We start from the raw sequence: 17,545 nt of genomic DNA on the forward strand, positions 1-17,545 counted from the left end.
AAAAAAGGGAGTAATTGAGATACTGAAACAAAAGATCAGAGTGTTATAATAGCCTGTGAATTGAGAGCGGTAGATGGTTTTTCCAATTTTTTCCCTTTGCCATTTTAATTCTCTAGCAGTTGTGAATCAGACACGCACACTAGGGTAAAATATTAAGGAGACTCGTGAAGTGAAGTTCTTAGTGAAACTCCAATGCGTAACTAGAGAGGAAAGGGTGACTTTTGGGCTTGCAGAGCTGGAGGGGTGGGAGGAAGCCAGGGGAAAAACATTCATCTGTCTCATCCAGCCGGCAGCTCAGAAGCTGTGATGAAATAGCTCCGGTATTGGAGTATTTGAATTAGTAATTTAATAAAGTAAACAACTTTCCCTTTCTTGTCCCTAAAGATCTATTGCATCTCATCAGTTATTTTGGGCCATCAGATCTACATGGAGGAGAGAAACATTTATTCAGCATCTGTAATATGCTAGGCACCCTGCTTGGCCCTGGAGATACAGGTGTTGGGCTTAAATTGATTTGGATCCAGCCTTCCCAGAGCTAATAGTCTATTGGGAGAAGAGGATTCATTCAAAGACTGTGAACTACCCCTATGAGTCCCTTTGGGCATTTATGGGGCAGACAGAGGAAGCTGAGAGCGTGACCCGTGTTTTCCTTTGTGCTTTTGATGCTGCCCTGCATGTCTAACCCAGCTGGGGACTTGATCGTGGAGAGCTGAACCTGAGGGTCGGGGTGAAGCAGCAGTAGTTGTCTGGCTGGCTCTGATCGAGATCCTTTTTGCCTCCTTCCTGGGGGAGGAGTCAGATGACACAGCAAATTGTAGCTGAAGGAGAATACTGAGCACCCTGCATTTTCCATTTAAGCTTTCTCTTTGCTTAAGTCCAGCCTCCATGGTCCCATTTCTCAAAAGGAGACGGTATGACTTGTGCCCAGAGTTGAGCTCTATTAGGCTAATCTGTTTCCTAACAAGACACTGGTATTGATCTTATGCTGTTTGCTAGTGCAGTGTCCCTGGTGAACATGAATATTAGAGATTATTTCTTGGTCCATTATAGTATGGCAATAAAAAACATGTTTATGATGTTTGGCAAATCTGATTTAGGAGGTGGAGATCCTTACTTCTGGGTAGGCCTTGAAAGGGAGATTAATAGGCCTTTAAAACAGAATAGCTTGGGGTTACTGATATCATTATCTGCTGAAGGTTGCTATAGCAATGAGTGGTTTGATTGCACCATGCAGTTGGTGGTGCAGTGGGTGAGTGTAAAAGGATCCTCGTCATTTAGCAGAAACTCTCCTGGAGCAATTTAATTAAACTCTGGTGGAAGGAGTGCCAAATTCTTTAAAAGCTCTAAGATATAGTTCTGTATCATCCTAGATTAATTAAAGATACAGGATTATCCTGTCACAAATTTTTTTTAAGTTTATTTTTTAAATTTTTTTGGCTGCATTGGGTCTTTGTTGCTGTGCGCAGGCTTTCTCCAGTTGCGGTGAGCGGGGGCTACTCTTCGTTGCGGTGCACAGGCTTCTCACTGTGATGGCTTCTCTTGTTGCGGAGCATGGGCTCTAGGCGCACGGGCTTCAGTAGTTGTGGCTCATGGGCTCAGTAGTTGTGGCTCGTGGACTCTAGAGCTCAGGCCCAATAGTTGTGGCGCACGGGCTTAGTTGCTCCGCGGCATGTGGGATCTTCCCGGACCAGGGCTCGAACCCGTGTCCCCTACATTGGCAGGCGGATTCTTAACCACTGCGCTGCCAGGGAAGTCCCACAAATATTTTTAATGATTTTGAGATAATTTTATAACCTTGAAAGTTGTTTTAAAAATGATTATACGTTTTATAAAGACGTCTATTTTAACATAGTTTGTAGTATTTGTTTGAATATTGAACAAAATTGCATTAGACTGTAAGGAAAATGTAGGCTGGCAGTGTATGAAGACTAGCCTTTTGAGAGGGGTAGGGAGCTGGAATCTGAACATACCACTGGAGTGGACTCTGAACATATTACTGGGTGAACACATCCTTTGTCGTCACAGGTGGATTACCTGACGATAGAGCCTTCTTCATCAGCAGTCTTGAATAAAATGTGTATTATTCTTCTGCATCAGTGTTGTAGGTACAGAATTCTTTAGAAATGCAGAATTGTTATCATTTAAAAGCATATGGTCTGAAATGTCTCTAAAGGAATATCCAGTGATGGGCAGTAAAAATGTGTGTGACTCTCTTGCTGTCTATGCAGATGTGCCTGTTGAAACTTTAGTTCTAGTTACCCTCCTTCACCCAATTTTTAGGATTTGGGTACATGTATTTTAAAACAGAAGACCTGCTGTGCTCCCATATGGTAAACACTATAGTAGGTGCTTCACATCAGTTTTCTGCATCTGTGCAGTAGAACGAAAACTTTCTCTTAATATAGTGTTTTGGACTTCGGTGCTTAAACAACAGGCTTTTGAAGGGTGAAGAAGGTGTCTCATTTTGACATTCCCATCGCGGGCCCTCTTGTTCTGCAGATGGTACTCTGCTGCCACCTGGAGGCCTTATGTGGGGTGTGCATGTAAAGGTAGGTGGGGTTGCTGAGGAGCACAGGCTGCCCAGGCTGGGTGTCAGCTACAGCCTTGTCCTTACTCCCTGTAGAGGTCAGTTGACATGACCACATGAAATTGAGGCTATCACCCTTTCATTTTTCATCATAGAAGCTAATATGCATTATGAATTCAAGAGCAATATACTGTTGTGGAGGGCAGATATCTTACTAACTTGTGTGATATAAAGCAAATTCAAAGTTATTGTTATGCAGATTTTAAAAAAAAACATCATGGCTTTGGGTCTGTTGACTTCTCTGCTCCATCCTTACCTTGTTAAGATTCATCATGGAAAGCCACCTAAACGAAAACCTTATACTTTTTCTAAGCAGAAACATGGATGGAAACTGGCATTGTTGCCAGGCAGTAAGAAGGGCTTGAATAAATCCACTTGGAGGTTTGAGGCCTCACGTGACTGAAATTAACAGGAGTGGCAAAGTGTAGGAGGGAATGCCTAGTTAATGGACCTGGTGGGGAAACTAAGGGGCTCCCCAGAACTGGCATCCAGCAGGGCCTGGGGGGCAGGGAAGCTGAGGGGTCGAGAAGAGGGCCTGGGCCCACAGTGTTGTATATTAATACAAATTCAGGGTGAAGATTTCCATCCAGCTGCCCTTGTTAGGAGCGCCCAACACTTCTGTTTTCCTTAGGCCCAAACCTACTTTTGGTGGTTATTTCAATAACGGTGGCTCTTGTTTACGGGCAACTGAGTATTTGGGAAGAAAACCAATCAATCAAGACACAGAGAAAAGCACACCTTAAGTGGACCTTCTGTTCATCCCAGAACATCATGACCACTGATGCTTCCAGGAAAACCTCTTTTCAGAGCGAAGGCCCCCGGTGTGCATGGGGCTGGCACTGTCTGAGGTCCCAGCCCAAGGGCTGTGCTGATGTTCTTGACATTAAACAATGGACAAGGGAAAACCAAACCTCATCTAGAATGAATTAGGCTCGCTTGAAACATGAAATCGGTGGCACTTGAGGAAGCAGACGTGGGATTTCCTCAGGTGGGTACGAGTCACGTCCTTAGAATCTGTGCTGTTTTGAAGAGGCTTCGGTCAGTGCACAGCCTTCCTTCTGAATCAGGGGCATTTGTTTATTTAACAATCATTGTCTTCCTCAGGATTTCCTGTGAGAGCTCCTGGACTTGTTTACATCTTGGTCCACACAAATAATACCAGAGCGTGGGCTGTCAGGTTATCAGATACTCTGCTCTTCGGAGAGTTGATTTTTAAGAAGCCTAATCTAAAACCTAGTTCCACACAGACGGCTCTGAGCAACTCATTTGCATTTGTCATCTAGTTTCTTTTTTTATTTTCCTTTTTATTCTTCTTCCTTTTTTTTTTTTAATGGAAATTCCTATCAGCAGATCCTGATAAGAATGATTCCTTTTGCAGAGATTAAGAATTCGGTGTCCAGCAGATCATCGCCTGGAGAGGAGAATGTAAAGGTAATGATTCCCTGCCCATTTTCATCTTTGTGCTTCTCTCCAGAGTTGAAGTAGAAGTGAAGACCTAGCAGTAATAAACATAGGATAAAAAACCCAAAGCAAAAAAACCCCCTCAGGGATATGTCCCAGGGCACATTCAGAATAACTTGAAATTGCTTCCTTTATCGAATTTTAGATCTCTACTCTTAATGAGCAAACCTAGCTGTCTTTCTGGGTCATAGTTGTATATGCAAGACGACGGTATACCTTTTCCAAAAATTTGTACTTGAAGATGATATCTACAGATGCTTGCCAACAATGCCATTGCAAGAATGAACTTGGGAGATATTCTCTGAATATAAAATAACCTATGGATAGCTTTTAGGCATGCATCAGCTTGGGGCAGATTCTTCCCTTATTTCTAGCTCTTAATATTACGTACAAGACTAGTTTTCTGTTTACGTGTGGTGACACATGTAACATGTCTTTACTGATGTTTTCTTAGGTTGTTTTTTCATTTGCAAAAATAAACATTACTGTTATCAAGTAAGTAACTTGTAAAAAAGCCCCCTGACTTTATCTTTTCCAGCGTGTGAAAAGCCCAGTGGTTCAACTGAATGAACATGAAGACCAGGACAGTCTATATTTGGGTATGTTCCAAAATATTGTTCCCCCCAGCATGCATATGGGGGTATCACAGACCCAGGTATGCAGGCGACAAGAAGAAAATCTACTTAGAAATAAAATCTTCCTTCCTGGGAGCCTTGTCTATTTCTTGAAACCCACCCAGGTAAAATTTTTTTGCAGCATCAGTTATAATACTATGACTTCAGGCATTCAATCTCCATTTACACTCTAAAAAACAAAAGAAAACAAATCAAAACAAAGAAAGCAATCCAAGCTTTTCTAGACAGTTTTACTCTGAGTCAGATGTTGGCTCGGGGCTTGTCATATGTTACCTTGTTATTCCTATGAGGTTGGCACTACCAGCTTCCGTTTCAGGTGATGGCGACTGAGCCCACTGGTAGAGGGTAAATGGGGCAGTTGAGACTCATAACTTCATCCTGTCTGGCCTCAGAATCCCCAAGTTTACCGCTATCCTATTTTTTTTTTTGTGGTACGTGGGCCTCACTGTTGTGGCCTCTCCCGTTGTGGAGCAAAGGCTCCGGACGCGCAGGCTCAGCGGCCATGGCTCATGGGCCCAGCCGCTCCACGGCATGTGGGATCTTCCCGGACCGGGACACGAACCCGTGTCCCTTGCATCGGCAGGCGGACTCTCAACCACTGCGCCACCAGGGAAGCCCTACCACTATCCTATTTTGATACCCGATAGGGGGGTCCCCTTAGGAGCTGAGCCTGTGTGATCTTATCCCCTGGCCTCAGGAAAAGACCAGACGCTTATTCTGGGACATGGATCTGATGTGGGTGTCCCTTCAAAGGAACCAGGAGCTCCCTTGGCAAGGGGAAAGTATTTCTCCCCTTGGCCCTGGGAATTCTTGTCTGCTCACAAGCATTGTAATTCACCACTCCCCAAGGGGCACCTCCCCAAATCTCCTCCTCGGGCATTTTCTAATTCTTCAGGGCTAATCAGGGCTCCAGACTTAACCTTTGAGTTAGAGCCCGATGAAGCTCTTGGGGGTTTGAGGACATGCACAGGCTGGGCTATCAGCAGATGCCTCGTCCGGGCACTTGGATGGTCTGGGGCTGATAAGTGGGAAGCAGATAATCCAGAAATTGCCCAGTTGGTTTCTTCAGGCTCAGTGAAGCTGAAGCAGCTCACACACCTGCAAGGTGCCTGGGCAGAGCAGTCTTGGGAGTGGCAGGGGTGTGGTGGTGGCTATGGCAGTGACCAAGTGCTTGGGCTGATGTGAAATCAGGGAAAAGCAAGACAGCTCCCTGGGTGAACTTAGTAGCGAAGGTGGGTGGCTTGCGGAGCCTGGCGGTGCAGGGGGCTCCCTGGGGAGTGCAGGCATGCAACAAAGCAGTTACAAGAATAAAGCAGGGTGAGGAGGAAGCACCCTCAGCATCGGTTGGCTGTGCTGCTTGTAGTTTGGCCACAAGCCAGAGGTGCTTTCTGGCTCTCCTTGTGTGAGGTACTACTGAAATTGGAATAGAAACTAGATCATACCGGGCTTTGTGCACACCTTTAATATTTCTGCTATAGAAGGTAAGAGGAATGATTTACTTCCAGAAGAGGGGAAGAGGAAGGAGAAATGAAAGCAAACGTGCCCACGTGGATGAGTGTCGCGGGCTGTTGAAGCCCAGAGCTCGACTGCTGCTCACGCATGCAGGATGTCTCATCTCCAGATTGCATCATGCTCCCAGGAATGTTCGCTTTGAAGAATGTTTACCGAGACAGGTTGCTGGTGGGGGAGGAGTGCTGGCTGTGAAAAGTATTAGATAGCAGGATTATTTTCATGTTAGGCTGCAAAAATTCACTCTGTTCTCAAACCGGTATCCTTGCTGGGTAAGAAGGCGCATGTTATGGAAATTGCAGTAGCCTGACCTAATCGGGGTGTTTTGTCAATAATGTCGTGTCTGAGGAGGGATGTGATAAAGAATTTGAGAGAGATGAGCGTGTATGACATTAATCCGGTGATTTATGAGAAGGTCTATGAATGGTTATCCCTTGTGCGAACATTGGCTTTGTTGTTCATTTAAACTTGGTGGATTAGAAAAGGTCACCTGATTTTATGCAAAGAACATAATAGAATCAGGTGGTACGCTGGTGTCTGGAACCGGAAATGGCTTTTCCCCATGGGCGCTTCTAAACCGTTCTACTTTATATGTGCTTATATTCTGCTTGGTCTCTAAGGAAGTGCTGATAAACGTGGCATTGAGGTATATGGCTTTGCTGATTGATATTATTCAAAATGGTGTGACGTGAGTTTAGCGCGATCTCATAAACGACATCAGCGCCGTTCCAGTGGAACTTTCTGTGATGACGGGCATGTTCTGTATCCGCGCTATTCAGATATAGCCAGGTAGCCACATATGTCTATATAGCATGTGACGTGTGACCAGTGTGACTGAGGAACTGCCTTTGAACTTTATTTTTTGCACTGGACAGGGAAGCACCGGAGTAAGCTCCCTTTGTGTTGCTGTCGTTGGCCCATGAGCATCAGGAACCAGCTCACCATTAGTTTATACACTGAAAATGACTACTGATCGGAAGAATAAAGTCTCCGGTGGGTAACAGCTGGTAACCTCATCCAAGCTGGCGCCCCCGAACCACCACAGTAGTGAGTAGTGATAGTAAGATTACATTTATGGTGAGTCCAGAAGTGAGGGCCCCGCTCTCTGTGGATAACTGTGAGGGCTTGGCCTTTTGCTCAAAGGGGAGAGTATGAGTTGAGCGCTGGGGTCCAATTCTGTCGCTGCCACAGTGAAGAGTGAGACTCCTCAGCGTGCAGTGCCTTCACATTCTGGTCAAGTAGGGTGCGGGGAGAGGGCAAAGCATTTGGAAGAAAGGGTAGAAGAGAAGGTAAATGAAATGGGTCAATATGGAAATTAAAAGGAAGGAAGGGTCCATTTGGCTCAAGGATATGGGGCTAAATATGATTAAGGAATAGAAGCGCAACAGTGGGCAGCTGTGAATGTTGTACCAGGGAGAAGTGATGCGGACATCTAGCGGGAAACGTGGACAACCTCTGGGAAATACAGTGGAGAGGGTGAGCTTTGGCTGCCCCGTTGGAATACCAGCTGCAAACAAAGATGCATAAGCCATCACTGGATTGGCAAAGCCGGAAGCAGCTTGGTTAGTTGTTGTCTCGCACACTCTTCTTTTGAAAGGTTGAATCTGAAAAAATAAAGCCATGTGCCTGATGAGAAACTCAGATTTCCAGTTAAAAGTTAAGTTTGTGCCTGAGGACTGTGAAACAAGAGTGCCAGTGTCTCAGGTGGGTTACAGAAGCCCCTGGAGGGTGACACTCCTGCTCCCTTAGCAAGTGATATTCAAGTGTGAGTGAGGTTGTACGGGACAGCCCAGATTTAGTGACACTCATGTTGAAACTGACTTTCCTGCAGTAATTTATCAGCCGCTGCCTGCACTGGACTGAAGATAACTTGAACTTTACTGGCTCAAGCTGTGTATTGTATGACCATTTGGATGGAAGAATGAAGGATTGGTAAAACTGACATGTTACGACAAGAGCTCAGAGCATGTTTAGCTTTCCCCGTGGGAGAAGGTGGTAGGGAGGTAGAGACCCTAGGGGCAGTGGTGGTGGAATTGGCTGGCATCCTCCTCGTGCCTGTGAAGTCTCGGTACCGTGAAGTGCTGGGCCAGAAGTGGTGCCGTATCTGCTCTTTGGCTGGCGGAGAGAGAGCTTGATGCAAGTGCCGGAGGTTCTAAGCGTCATATTGTTACGCTTAGAAAAAATAAATTAATTTTGTCTTTTGTAATTACAGAAGTAATAAATGCTCACAGTAGAAAAATTAGAAATTTTAGAATAGAAAAACAGCCCTATCATTCTGCCACCCCCAAAGCAGCTACTATTAAATTTTGGTGTGTTTACGTGATCATAGTTGTGATCATGTAAACAATAGAATTCTATGTCCTGCTTTATTCATGTAACATTATATGCCATAAGTAAGCTTCATTTTAGAAGGTAGCTTAAAATGATGCTGTACATTTTTCTATGATTACTTTTGTATGAAGAAGGGAAAATGTCATAGATTCTTTCCGCAAGTGTTTATCGACCAGGAAAACAAAACAAACCCCTCCTTTTTATAATATGTATTGTTGATTTTACAGAGTGGCCCAATTGTCAGTACATGCTGAGGCTCGAATCCCAGTTATTGGTTAATGCCCTGGGTCACTTCCTTGCTGTTACTCTTCATTACTTACATGTAATATGAGAAAACCTCTTAGTGGGTGTTGAGACTGGGAAGGTAGGCACTAGGGAGACAGATGAACCAAAGCTGGATGTGAAAGGAAACCTGACTTGATACCAGAAAAACTCATCCAGACGAGTCGGGAAGAGAAGGAAGCAGAAACAGAAACAAACAGTAGGAAGTGAGGTGTTTCAGGGTGCTCAACCGAGCTGACACAGACAAGACAGAGAGAAACAGAGACCCCACATAGGAAGCTTAGGAAAACATCACCAAAGGGAAACTGGAAGGAAATGATTGGGAGATCCAAAGAACAGTCCCTCAGAACAGAATGTTAGGGGCAGCAGGAACTCTTTATCCAAGATCCGCTTTTGTGGGTGTGTCTGGGAGAGTCCAGGCCCATGGATTTAGGTGGTGAGCTGGGTGGAGACGGTGCAGTCACTGTGCTAGTCTGGCAAACCACCAATAAGTAGGACTAATTAGGTTAGTCTTTTCTTCTTATACTAACTTAAAGTTTGGAAATGGAATTGATGCTACTAAGCTATAAAACCTTATAAAACAGCAATTTTAAGTTGCTTGGAAACATCTTGAAACTTTATTTGCAGAAACAAGGTCCAAAATGTGGAATCTTAAGATCTAGGACCCATGTCACTGGAAGCTGGCCCTCTTTTGGCTGTGATTATTTAGTAACTCATGTGTATCTATGTTGAGATCTCGGAACTGTTGCATGAAACATGAAAGAAAAGAAAAAAGGAAAAAAAGGGAGAGGGAGTAACCTTAGCAGAGCTCTTAGCCTTCTGAAAAGTAAGTTTTCAAGCCTAATTTCTGGCAGGTCTCTCTTTATGCCCCGGGCTATAAAAGTTTTGGGTAGATTTTCTTCTTTTCTCTTCTGTTTGTGGGGTCATCTTTCCACCACAAACCAAAGCTTACCAGTGTTTCGGTTTTGAAATACAGGGGCTGGGGCTGGAGAAATATCCCAAGAAGATCACTCGGAATGCACAGTTATTTGTAAAAGTTCTGATTCAGATTTTATTCCTTTCCTTCACTTCGATGAAACTTTCTTATTGCAGTTGTTGAGGTTTTAAAAATTGGTTTTGGTAGAAGAAATTGTCAACTTACTGGAATTCTGCTGAGTGGTATAAGCTGAACTTGGTTCTCTTATCGCGAGTGTTCCGCCTTTTCTATTTGTGGTTTCATTCTCTGGATAAAGTTCTCCTTGTGGAATGCGAATAAAGCATTTTTCTTTAAATTAGACAATTGGAATATTTACTGACAGACCTTTATCCCGTAAGTTAAAAAAGAACTTAGGGGTTTTCAGGTTAATATAATACTACAGACAAGGAAATGTGAAGGAACTAAAGTCTTATTGTAGGTGTAATGTCTTCATGTTATCGTCTTTTCTTATAATTTTTTATGTTTTTTTTTTTTTAAACAAGTCCCAAGGCTAGGAAGCTGTCTGGTCTAATGATAGATCTAATGTTCTGCCTAGTTTTTGATCACAAATATGTGTTTAAAAACAAAATAAAAGTGAGTTAAGATTAGGAGTCGCTAATTAATCTAAGTACTCTGTTATCTGAACTCTGCCGGCCCGTTGGAATTACCTTGGAGCTTTAACAAACAATCCTGAAGCCCTGGTCCCACCCCTACAGAAGTCTGACCTAATTGGCCTGAAGTGCAGCCTGTGTTGCAGGAGTCGTAAAAGCTTCCCAGGTGATTCTCAGGTACAGCCAAGGTTGAGAACCATGACATAGCTCCTTAAGGAAGCCCTGCTCTGCTGAAATCACTCTGACTTACTGGGTTTTCAGTGTTTTGGGAATTGGAGAATTGTGGTTCTACTTTTATCTCAGTTGGTTACAAAAGCAATTAATGGAGGCCCATTTGTATTAGGTTTGCAGACTTTTAATGATGATCACCATCAACATCATGGTAGATCCGTGGGAAAGGTAAAAAACAAAAAAATTCATTGAAAGTTTCCTAAATACTTGAACCTAAATGAGATGATTAAACCTTTAAAGATGATTTTTAAACATTAAGAAGGAATCAAGCGATTGTAGTTTGCTGTCACATTCATTTATTGGACTTAAGAGGTGCACAGTTCGGGATGAAGGGAGTGGATGGTTGTTTACACCAATGTCATAGGGCGTTACAGGGAGGCCTGATGTTTGACAGTAGTACCCACTTAGCTGTAGTGTATTCTAAATCACCTTTTTCTTTCATGTCACAAACCAACTTAATTTCTGAAATGTAATCTAGGAGGGGAAGAAATGGCAGTTCTTTCTCTGAACTCTAAAATTTTCATTCTCCAAAACAGGATCCTCAACTCCAAATAAACCAGCTTAGTGAATAATTCCATAGCTTCTGTCCCTAAAGATTCTGTTTTGATTAAATCAAATCATTATAAATTTCAAACAAGTATAAAATCTTAAGGAAACTACAACTACCTTATAAAACATGAAACAAATGAAAAATAGGAAATACATCCTGGAAATAGTATTTGTAAATGCTTTTTGTGGAAAGTTAAATTTCCACTTAAGGATTTTGTCCCCTTTTCTTTTGTTGAAACACTTCGGAATACCTGTGTGTGCAGACGGTTAATGAAAGGATTGCCCGCACAGGGGAATCCTTAGGTTTCGGGCTTGATTGCAGTGTCAGTGTGTTTATGTGAGTTTAGGCTTGCTGAGTACCCAGTGGTTAATCCCTTGGAAGGGACTTTAGGGCAATTAAGATTCTGGTTAGCTTTCATTGCCAGGCAGTACGAGCTCTATCAATTTATTGGGACAATTTGCTATAACTTTTAGAGTGCCTAATTTGGAAGACATTTTTATGAAACATGGCCTCTTACTTCAGTCATGGGCAAGAAATCCAACAGAACTTATTCTTCTTATTCAATATGAGGTTCTTCTGAAGAATACGTGTAAAGCATAGGAAAGAAGTGATGCAATCATATGCCGAATACAAGAGCCCGGGGTAAATAGTCTTTTGTTTCTTCATAACATTTAAAATAACAAACAAAAAACAGAATAAAGAGTGAAGTTAAAGGTGTCTAGAATTTTGAAGCAAACTTTGAGTAAGCGAGCTGGGCTTCATCCAGATTCTTGAGATTTATCTACCATTAGGTTTCTGCTGATCTAACTGAAGTGTTACCTACTTACCTACCCCCCCAAGTGTTCAATGGGGGCTCCTCGTTAGGGTTAACTCTTAGGAACATATTAACCCCAAAGGGACACTATCTGTTTCTGAGAAATTGCAATTATTTTTGGCATATAATCTTTCAATGTCTAATTAGTTCCCTCAGAGCTACATGGGAACTTCACTTCAGAACTTAAGCAAAGGGAAATAGAGTTTTATGCGTGACTTGAATTCTATGTATCTGAATAAGCAATGCACACTTTCTTTGAGCATGAATTCCACAAATATTTAATGAACATAGAGTCTGTACATTTTGTCCCCATCCTTTAACACATTTTTACACTTTATTTTGTAGAACAGTTTTAGATTTACAGAAAAGTTGCAAAGATGGTACAGAGAGTTCCCATACACCCAGCCCCCTAGACTCCCCTAGTTTCCCTTGTTATTAACATCATATATTATTATGGTATATTTGTTAAAATTAATGATACATTATTATTGACTAAAGTCCATCCTTTATTTAGATTTCCTTAGTTTTTATCTAGTTTCCTTCTTCTGTCCCAGGATACCATATTACATTCAGCTGTGTTTCCTTAGGCTCCCCTTGGCTTATTTTTGATGATCTTGACGTTTTTGAGGAATACTGGTCATGTATTCCATAGAATGTCCCTTCATTGGTAATTTTGGGGTGGTTTCTCTGTCATTAAACTGAGGTTATGGGTTTGGGGAGGAAGACCACAGAGGTTAAGTGCCATTTCCATCACATTATATCAATAGCATATAATATCGGCATGACTTGTCAGTGTTGATGATGACCTTGATTACCTGGTAGAGCTAGCGTTTGTCAGGTTTCTCCACTGTAAAGTTACTCTTCCCCACTCCTCTTCCCATATTGTGTTCTTTGGAAGGAAGTCATGATGTGCAGCCCACACTTTAGGAATGAGGGGTTATCTGTATGCTTCCCTGTGGGCAAAGTGTCTAAAACTATTTGGAATTCTTCTCCATGGGAGATTTTTATCCCTCTCACTTATTTATTCAGTCATTTATGTCAGTATAAATTCATGGATATTTATTTTACACTTTGGGTAGTAATCTAGTACTACTTTATTCAGAGTGTTCTAGCTTTGGTGATGAGGGACTCTTTCAGTTGGCTTCTGTGTCCTTTCTACATATTCCTGTCATTGTGGGGTTTTATCTTAGGGTGGTGAATATTCTTTACGATACTGTAATGGTAGATACATGACACTGCATTTGTCAAAGCCCATAGAACTTTATGGCACAGAGAGGAAACTTCAATGTGTGCAAATAAAAAATTAAGAGGTTGGAGGATCCTGTGATGGAATGCAAAGTGTAGCAAAACAACCTAATTGTACTAAAAACTTTGGAAACAACCTCACTGTAGAGGATGGGAGCAGGGTGCAGACCTCAGTAACTTTGGAAATGAGTAGAGTCTGTAAGAATAAAAGCAAAAGAAACTGTACATGAGCATGTCTTCTAGGTGAGAAAGTTGTTTCCCATAGGGGTACAGGTTAACATTTCTGATACCACTATTAACATATACTGGAAATAAGTAAGTCAATGGATGATGGAGAGTAGGTGTCAGGTTTTTCACTATTGGGGTGGGAGTTTACAGAGAAGCAAGGGGAGGAGGCCGGAATGATCCATGTGCTAATGAATGAGAGATGTGGACATCACTATGTACTCAGGATTAGTTAAAATAGATACACATGGTTGCGTATGGAAATATTTGTAGGTACGTGTATATACCTAGGTTAGGACACACATATTTCATTGCTGTGTCAGTTGAGAGGGCCTAGAAGCAGCAATACTCCAGTAGCATATACAAGATGAGCCCACCCTTAAAAAAAAAAACCCAAACAAGCAGGATCATCTATCACATTTTGTGTGAATTTCAGCTTCAGAACTGTAGGCTTGATAACACTTGTATTAAAACGATTTAAATTCTTTGCTCTTTTAACTTATTTACATGTGAATGACCGTAAAAGTCTATAGAACAATAGGTTGAACTTTGATGTTAAAATTGATTTAAAAAAAAGTTTGTGAATAAGTCCATATATGTAAGAAACTTTTTCCGAAGGTTTGGAAAAATTAAAATTGGAACATTATCAGAAAAAACTTCAAATGTAATCATAGATGTTGCTTCCCTAGGTGCCTCAGCTCTTCCTACTATGAAGAATTTTTTTTCTCCTCAGGCTGTAACAAGATACTTTCCTCCCCCTCCATCCTTTCTCTGTCCAGACTTATGGCCCATAACCTTGCTTCTTCCACCTCCAGGGACCCTTACATTTACTATCCACAGCTACCTCTTCAGGACAAATTCAAAATTCTTCATAATGTATCATTCAGAAAAACTTAGTGAATTTGTCCTAATTCTTTCCTTTCAGGTTATGCCCAGGAACTTCAGTGTTTAAGACAAAAAGAGGTCCACCAAGGATCTTTATTTCCTTAAGAGAATCAGCTAAGTAGAACCTGTATCTGTAGCAATCCTAAATGCTGGTGGAGGCTTTGACAACATAATTCTTTAATATGTTACTTTGGTCAGAAAATCTATTATTTTCCTATCCTGAAGTGTTTTTGAGAATTTTTTTCTCTTTTTGTATTACATGTGGGTATATCATAATACAGGTAATTTCATTTGTTGGACTTCTAGGTTGTGTCTGGGTTTTTTCCCCCCTTAGATAGTAGGATGACATAATGGGGCATATCAGAACTTTTGGAGGGGCATGCGGAGCTTTTCTTCAAATAAATCAAGGTAATTAAGGTAGATAAGAAGTAAAAAGTATTCTTATTTTTAAAGTAAGGTGGTATTATGAATGGTGGCACCCTGGGTTTCTAATTTATGACCACCATTGTACCATGCTCCTACTTCATGTCTATTTTATGTGAATTCAACTTTATAGGCTCTATTAAAAAAATACAACAGGGAGGGAGATAGGGAGAAAAATAATAATTTGAACCTCAGGTGGTTCTACACTCAGTGAGTGTAACAGCCCTGAGTGAGCATGAGGCTGGACGTGAACGTGCGCTTCCCTCCCTGGGGCTCACAGTGAGTGCATCTTACACGTGGATGTGAGCTGTGCTTTTAAGACCTTTGTTTTCTGTAAAACATGGCCTCTCAGTGAAAAACAACCATTTCTTTTTCTTTTCTTTTGCGGTACACGGGCCTCTCACTGTTGTGGCCTCTCCTGTTGCGGAGCACAGGCTCCGGACGCGCAGGCTCAGCGGCCATGGCTCACGGGCCCAGCCGCTCCACGGCATGTGGGATCTTCCCAGACCGGGGCACGAACCCACGTCCCCTGCATTGGCAGGCAGACTCTGAGCCACTGCGCCACCAGGGAAGCCCAAGCCAACCATTTCTTCTGGTGCCCGACTGAGGTAACAATGTTCTCCAGCAAAGAACTGTTTCTGTTGAACTTAGAGTGATGACATGGTGCCTTCTAAGAGGTTTTTGAGGAAGACTTTGATCATCTCTGACTTTCACCTAATGCTAGAACTTGATGAAATTGTCACTGTTTAGGCTGAAATTATCCAGGATAGGCTTGTCCTTACATCATGGGTCCTGCTGCCTTTTGTCTGTGTATATTTTTTTTTATTATTTTTTTCCCCAAGAATGGTGTTTAACAGTGTTAAAAACTAGTCTCTGGTGGTCAAACAATGGAGCAGAAAAGCAAAACAAATCCTCCTCTTTCTGTCTCAGTATGATTTCCTTGGAACTTCTTTTCATTTTGCTGTGTCTCTGTTTTGAAAATCAAGCTATTACTCTTGAGATAAAGATAAGAATCTTTCAGTGTCTATAATATAGGAGAGAAATATAATGAAAGGGAAACCTTATTTACAGTTAACATTTAAACTAAAACTTAGTGAAAACGTATGTTCTTTACTGTTATAATCTCATTTGATCCTTGCAACTCTTTGAAGTAGAGATATCCCATTTTATAGGAAACAACTGAGCATCAGAAGGTATGAGTGACTTGGTTAGGACCACTAAGTAAATAAGTGACAGAGTCCAGATATATAGATCTTCCTTGACTTATGATGGGGTCATGCCCCAATAAAACCATCATAAGTTGAAAATATCATAAGTGAAAAATGCATTTAATAAATCTAACCTGCTGAGCGTCCTGGCTTAGCCTAGCATATTTTAAATGCTCAGAACACATCCATTAGCCTACAATTGGGCATCATCATCTAACACAAAGCATATTTTATAATAAAGTGTTGAATATCTCGTAATTTATTGAATACGGTAATGAAACTGAAAAACAGAATGATTGTATGGGTACAGAATGGCTGTAAGCGTATAGGGTGTTTACCCTCATGATCGTGTGGCTGACTGGGATCTGTACTCGCTGCCAGTGCTCAGCATCATGACAGAGTGTCATAGGGCATATCGCCAGTCTGGGAAGAGATCAAACTTCCGAATTCCAGGTCCAGTTTCTACTGAATGCGTGTTGCTTCTGCACCATCGGTAACGTCGAAAAATCCTAAGTTGAACCATCATAAGCCGGCGACCATCTATATGTGTCTCCAAAATCCCGTACTTTTTCTTTTCAGCTTGAGGCTCCTTAAAAATATGAACGTAAAACACAGTTTTTGTCCTCAAGGAATTTTGGATCCCAATGGAGGATAAGAAAACTGTACAAATACTGTAATTTAAATTGAAATATAAATACTCTTCTAGGGAGGTTCAGTTTTATCATTGTTGAGAGGTAGGTGACAGCATGTGTCCTGGATAATTGAGACTTTATGGAGGTTATTTTCTAAGTAAAGGATTTTCTAATTAGAGCGGGCACAGTAAGGCTGATGAAATCATTTACATTCTTACGTTGTCATGGTTGTATGATATCTGGTGAGAAAGTGGCCTTGGGGATGTATCATTGAATTCTGCCAACTGCAGTTGCAATCAGCCCGTCAGAGAAAGCAAAGAAATTAAGCCGTTGAATATGAATGAGATGTAAATAACATCTTGAATTAATTTAAATGCAATCACATTGACCCAACGCTGGGACAAACTCAATTACTGTAGAAAACAAGGAGGATAAATGACCCATATTCAGGAGAAATTCTTTGGTAAGAAAACGAGTTGGCCTAAAAAAAGACTGTCAACACAATATTTGATACTCCACTTTTTATGTTAACTACGCACACTGCTGGTCAGTAAACTCAATTTATTCTTTAAACCATGTCGATAAATAATAAAGCAAGTTAGATTGGAAAGTCTCTTGTTGGGTTTCTCATGTGTACTGGTTGGGTAATTCTAGTAGTTTTATTGCCAGAATAATTTCTATATCAACAATCAGTTGATATGGAATTAGTCAACAAGGACTGTGCTTTGGGGATAATTAGACTGAGATGCACCTACCTGGCATCTCAACTCAAGAACTGCATTTTACAAAGTTCTTTCATATCTCTGCATTGTCCTGAAGGTCTTCTGACCTGTCTCTGGTGCCTAAGAGAGAAGCAGCCCACTCCAATAGTTTGTTGACCTGGGATTTATCCCAGGTTTAGTGGCTCTAAAACTTTACTTTGCATGATAATGAGCAAGATAACAGTATTTCCTGACCCAGT

This window comes from Neophocaena asiaeorientalis, unplaced genomic scaffold, assembly GCF_003031525.2.
Source record: "Neophocaena asiaeorientalis asiaeorientalis breed wild unplaced genomic scaffold, Neophocaena_asiaeorientalis_V1.1 scaffold515, whole genome shotgun sequence".
Classification (NCBI taxonomy): domain Eukaryota; kingdom Metazoa; phylum Chordata; class Mammalia; order Artiodactyla; family Phocoenidae; genus Neophocaena; species Neophocaena asiaeorientalis.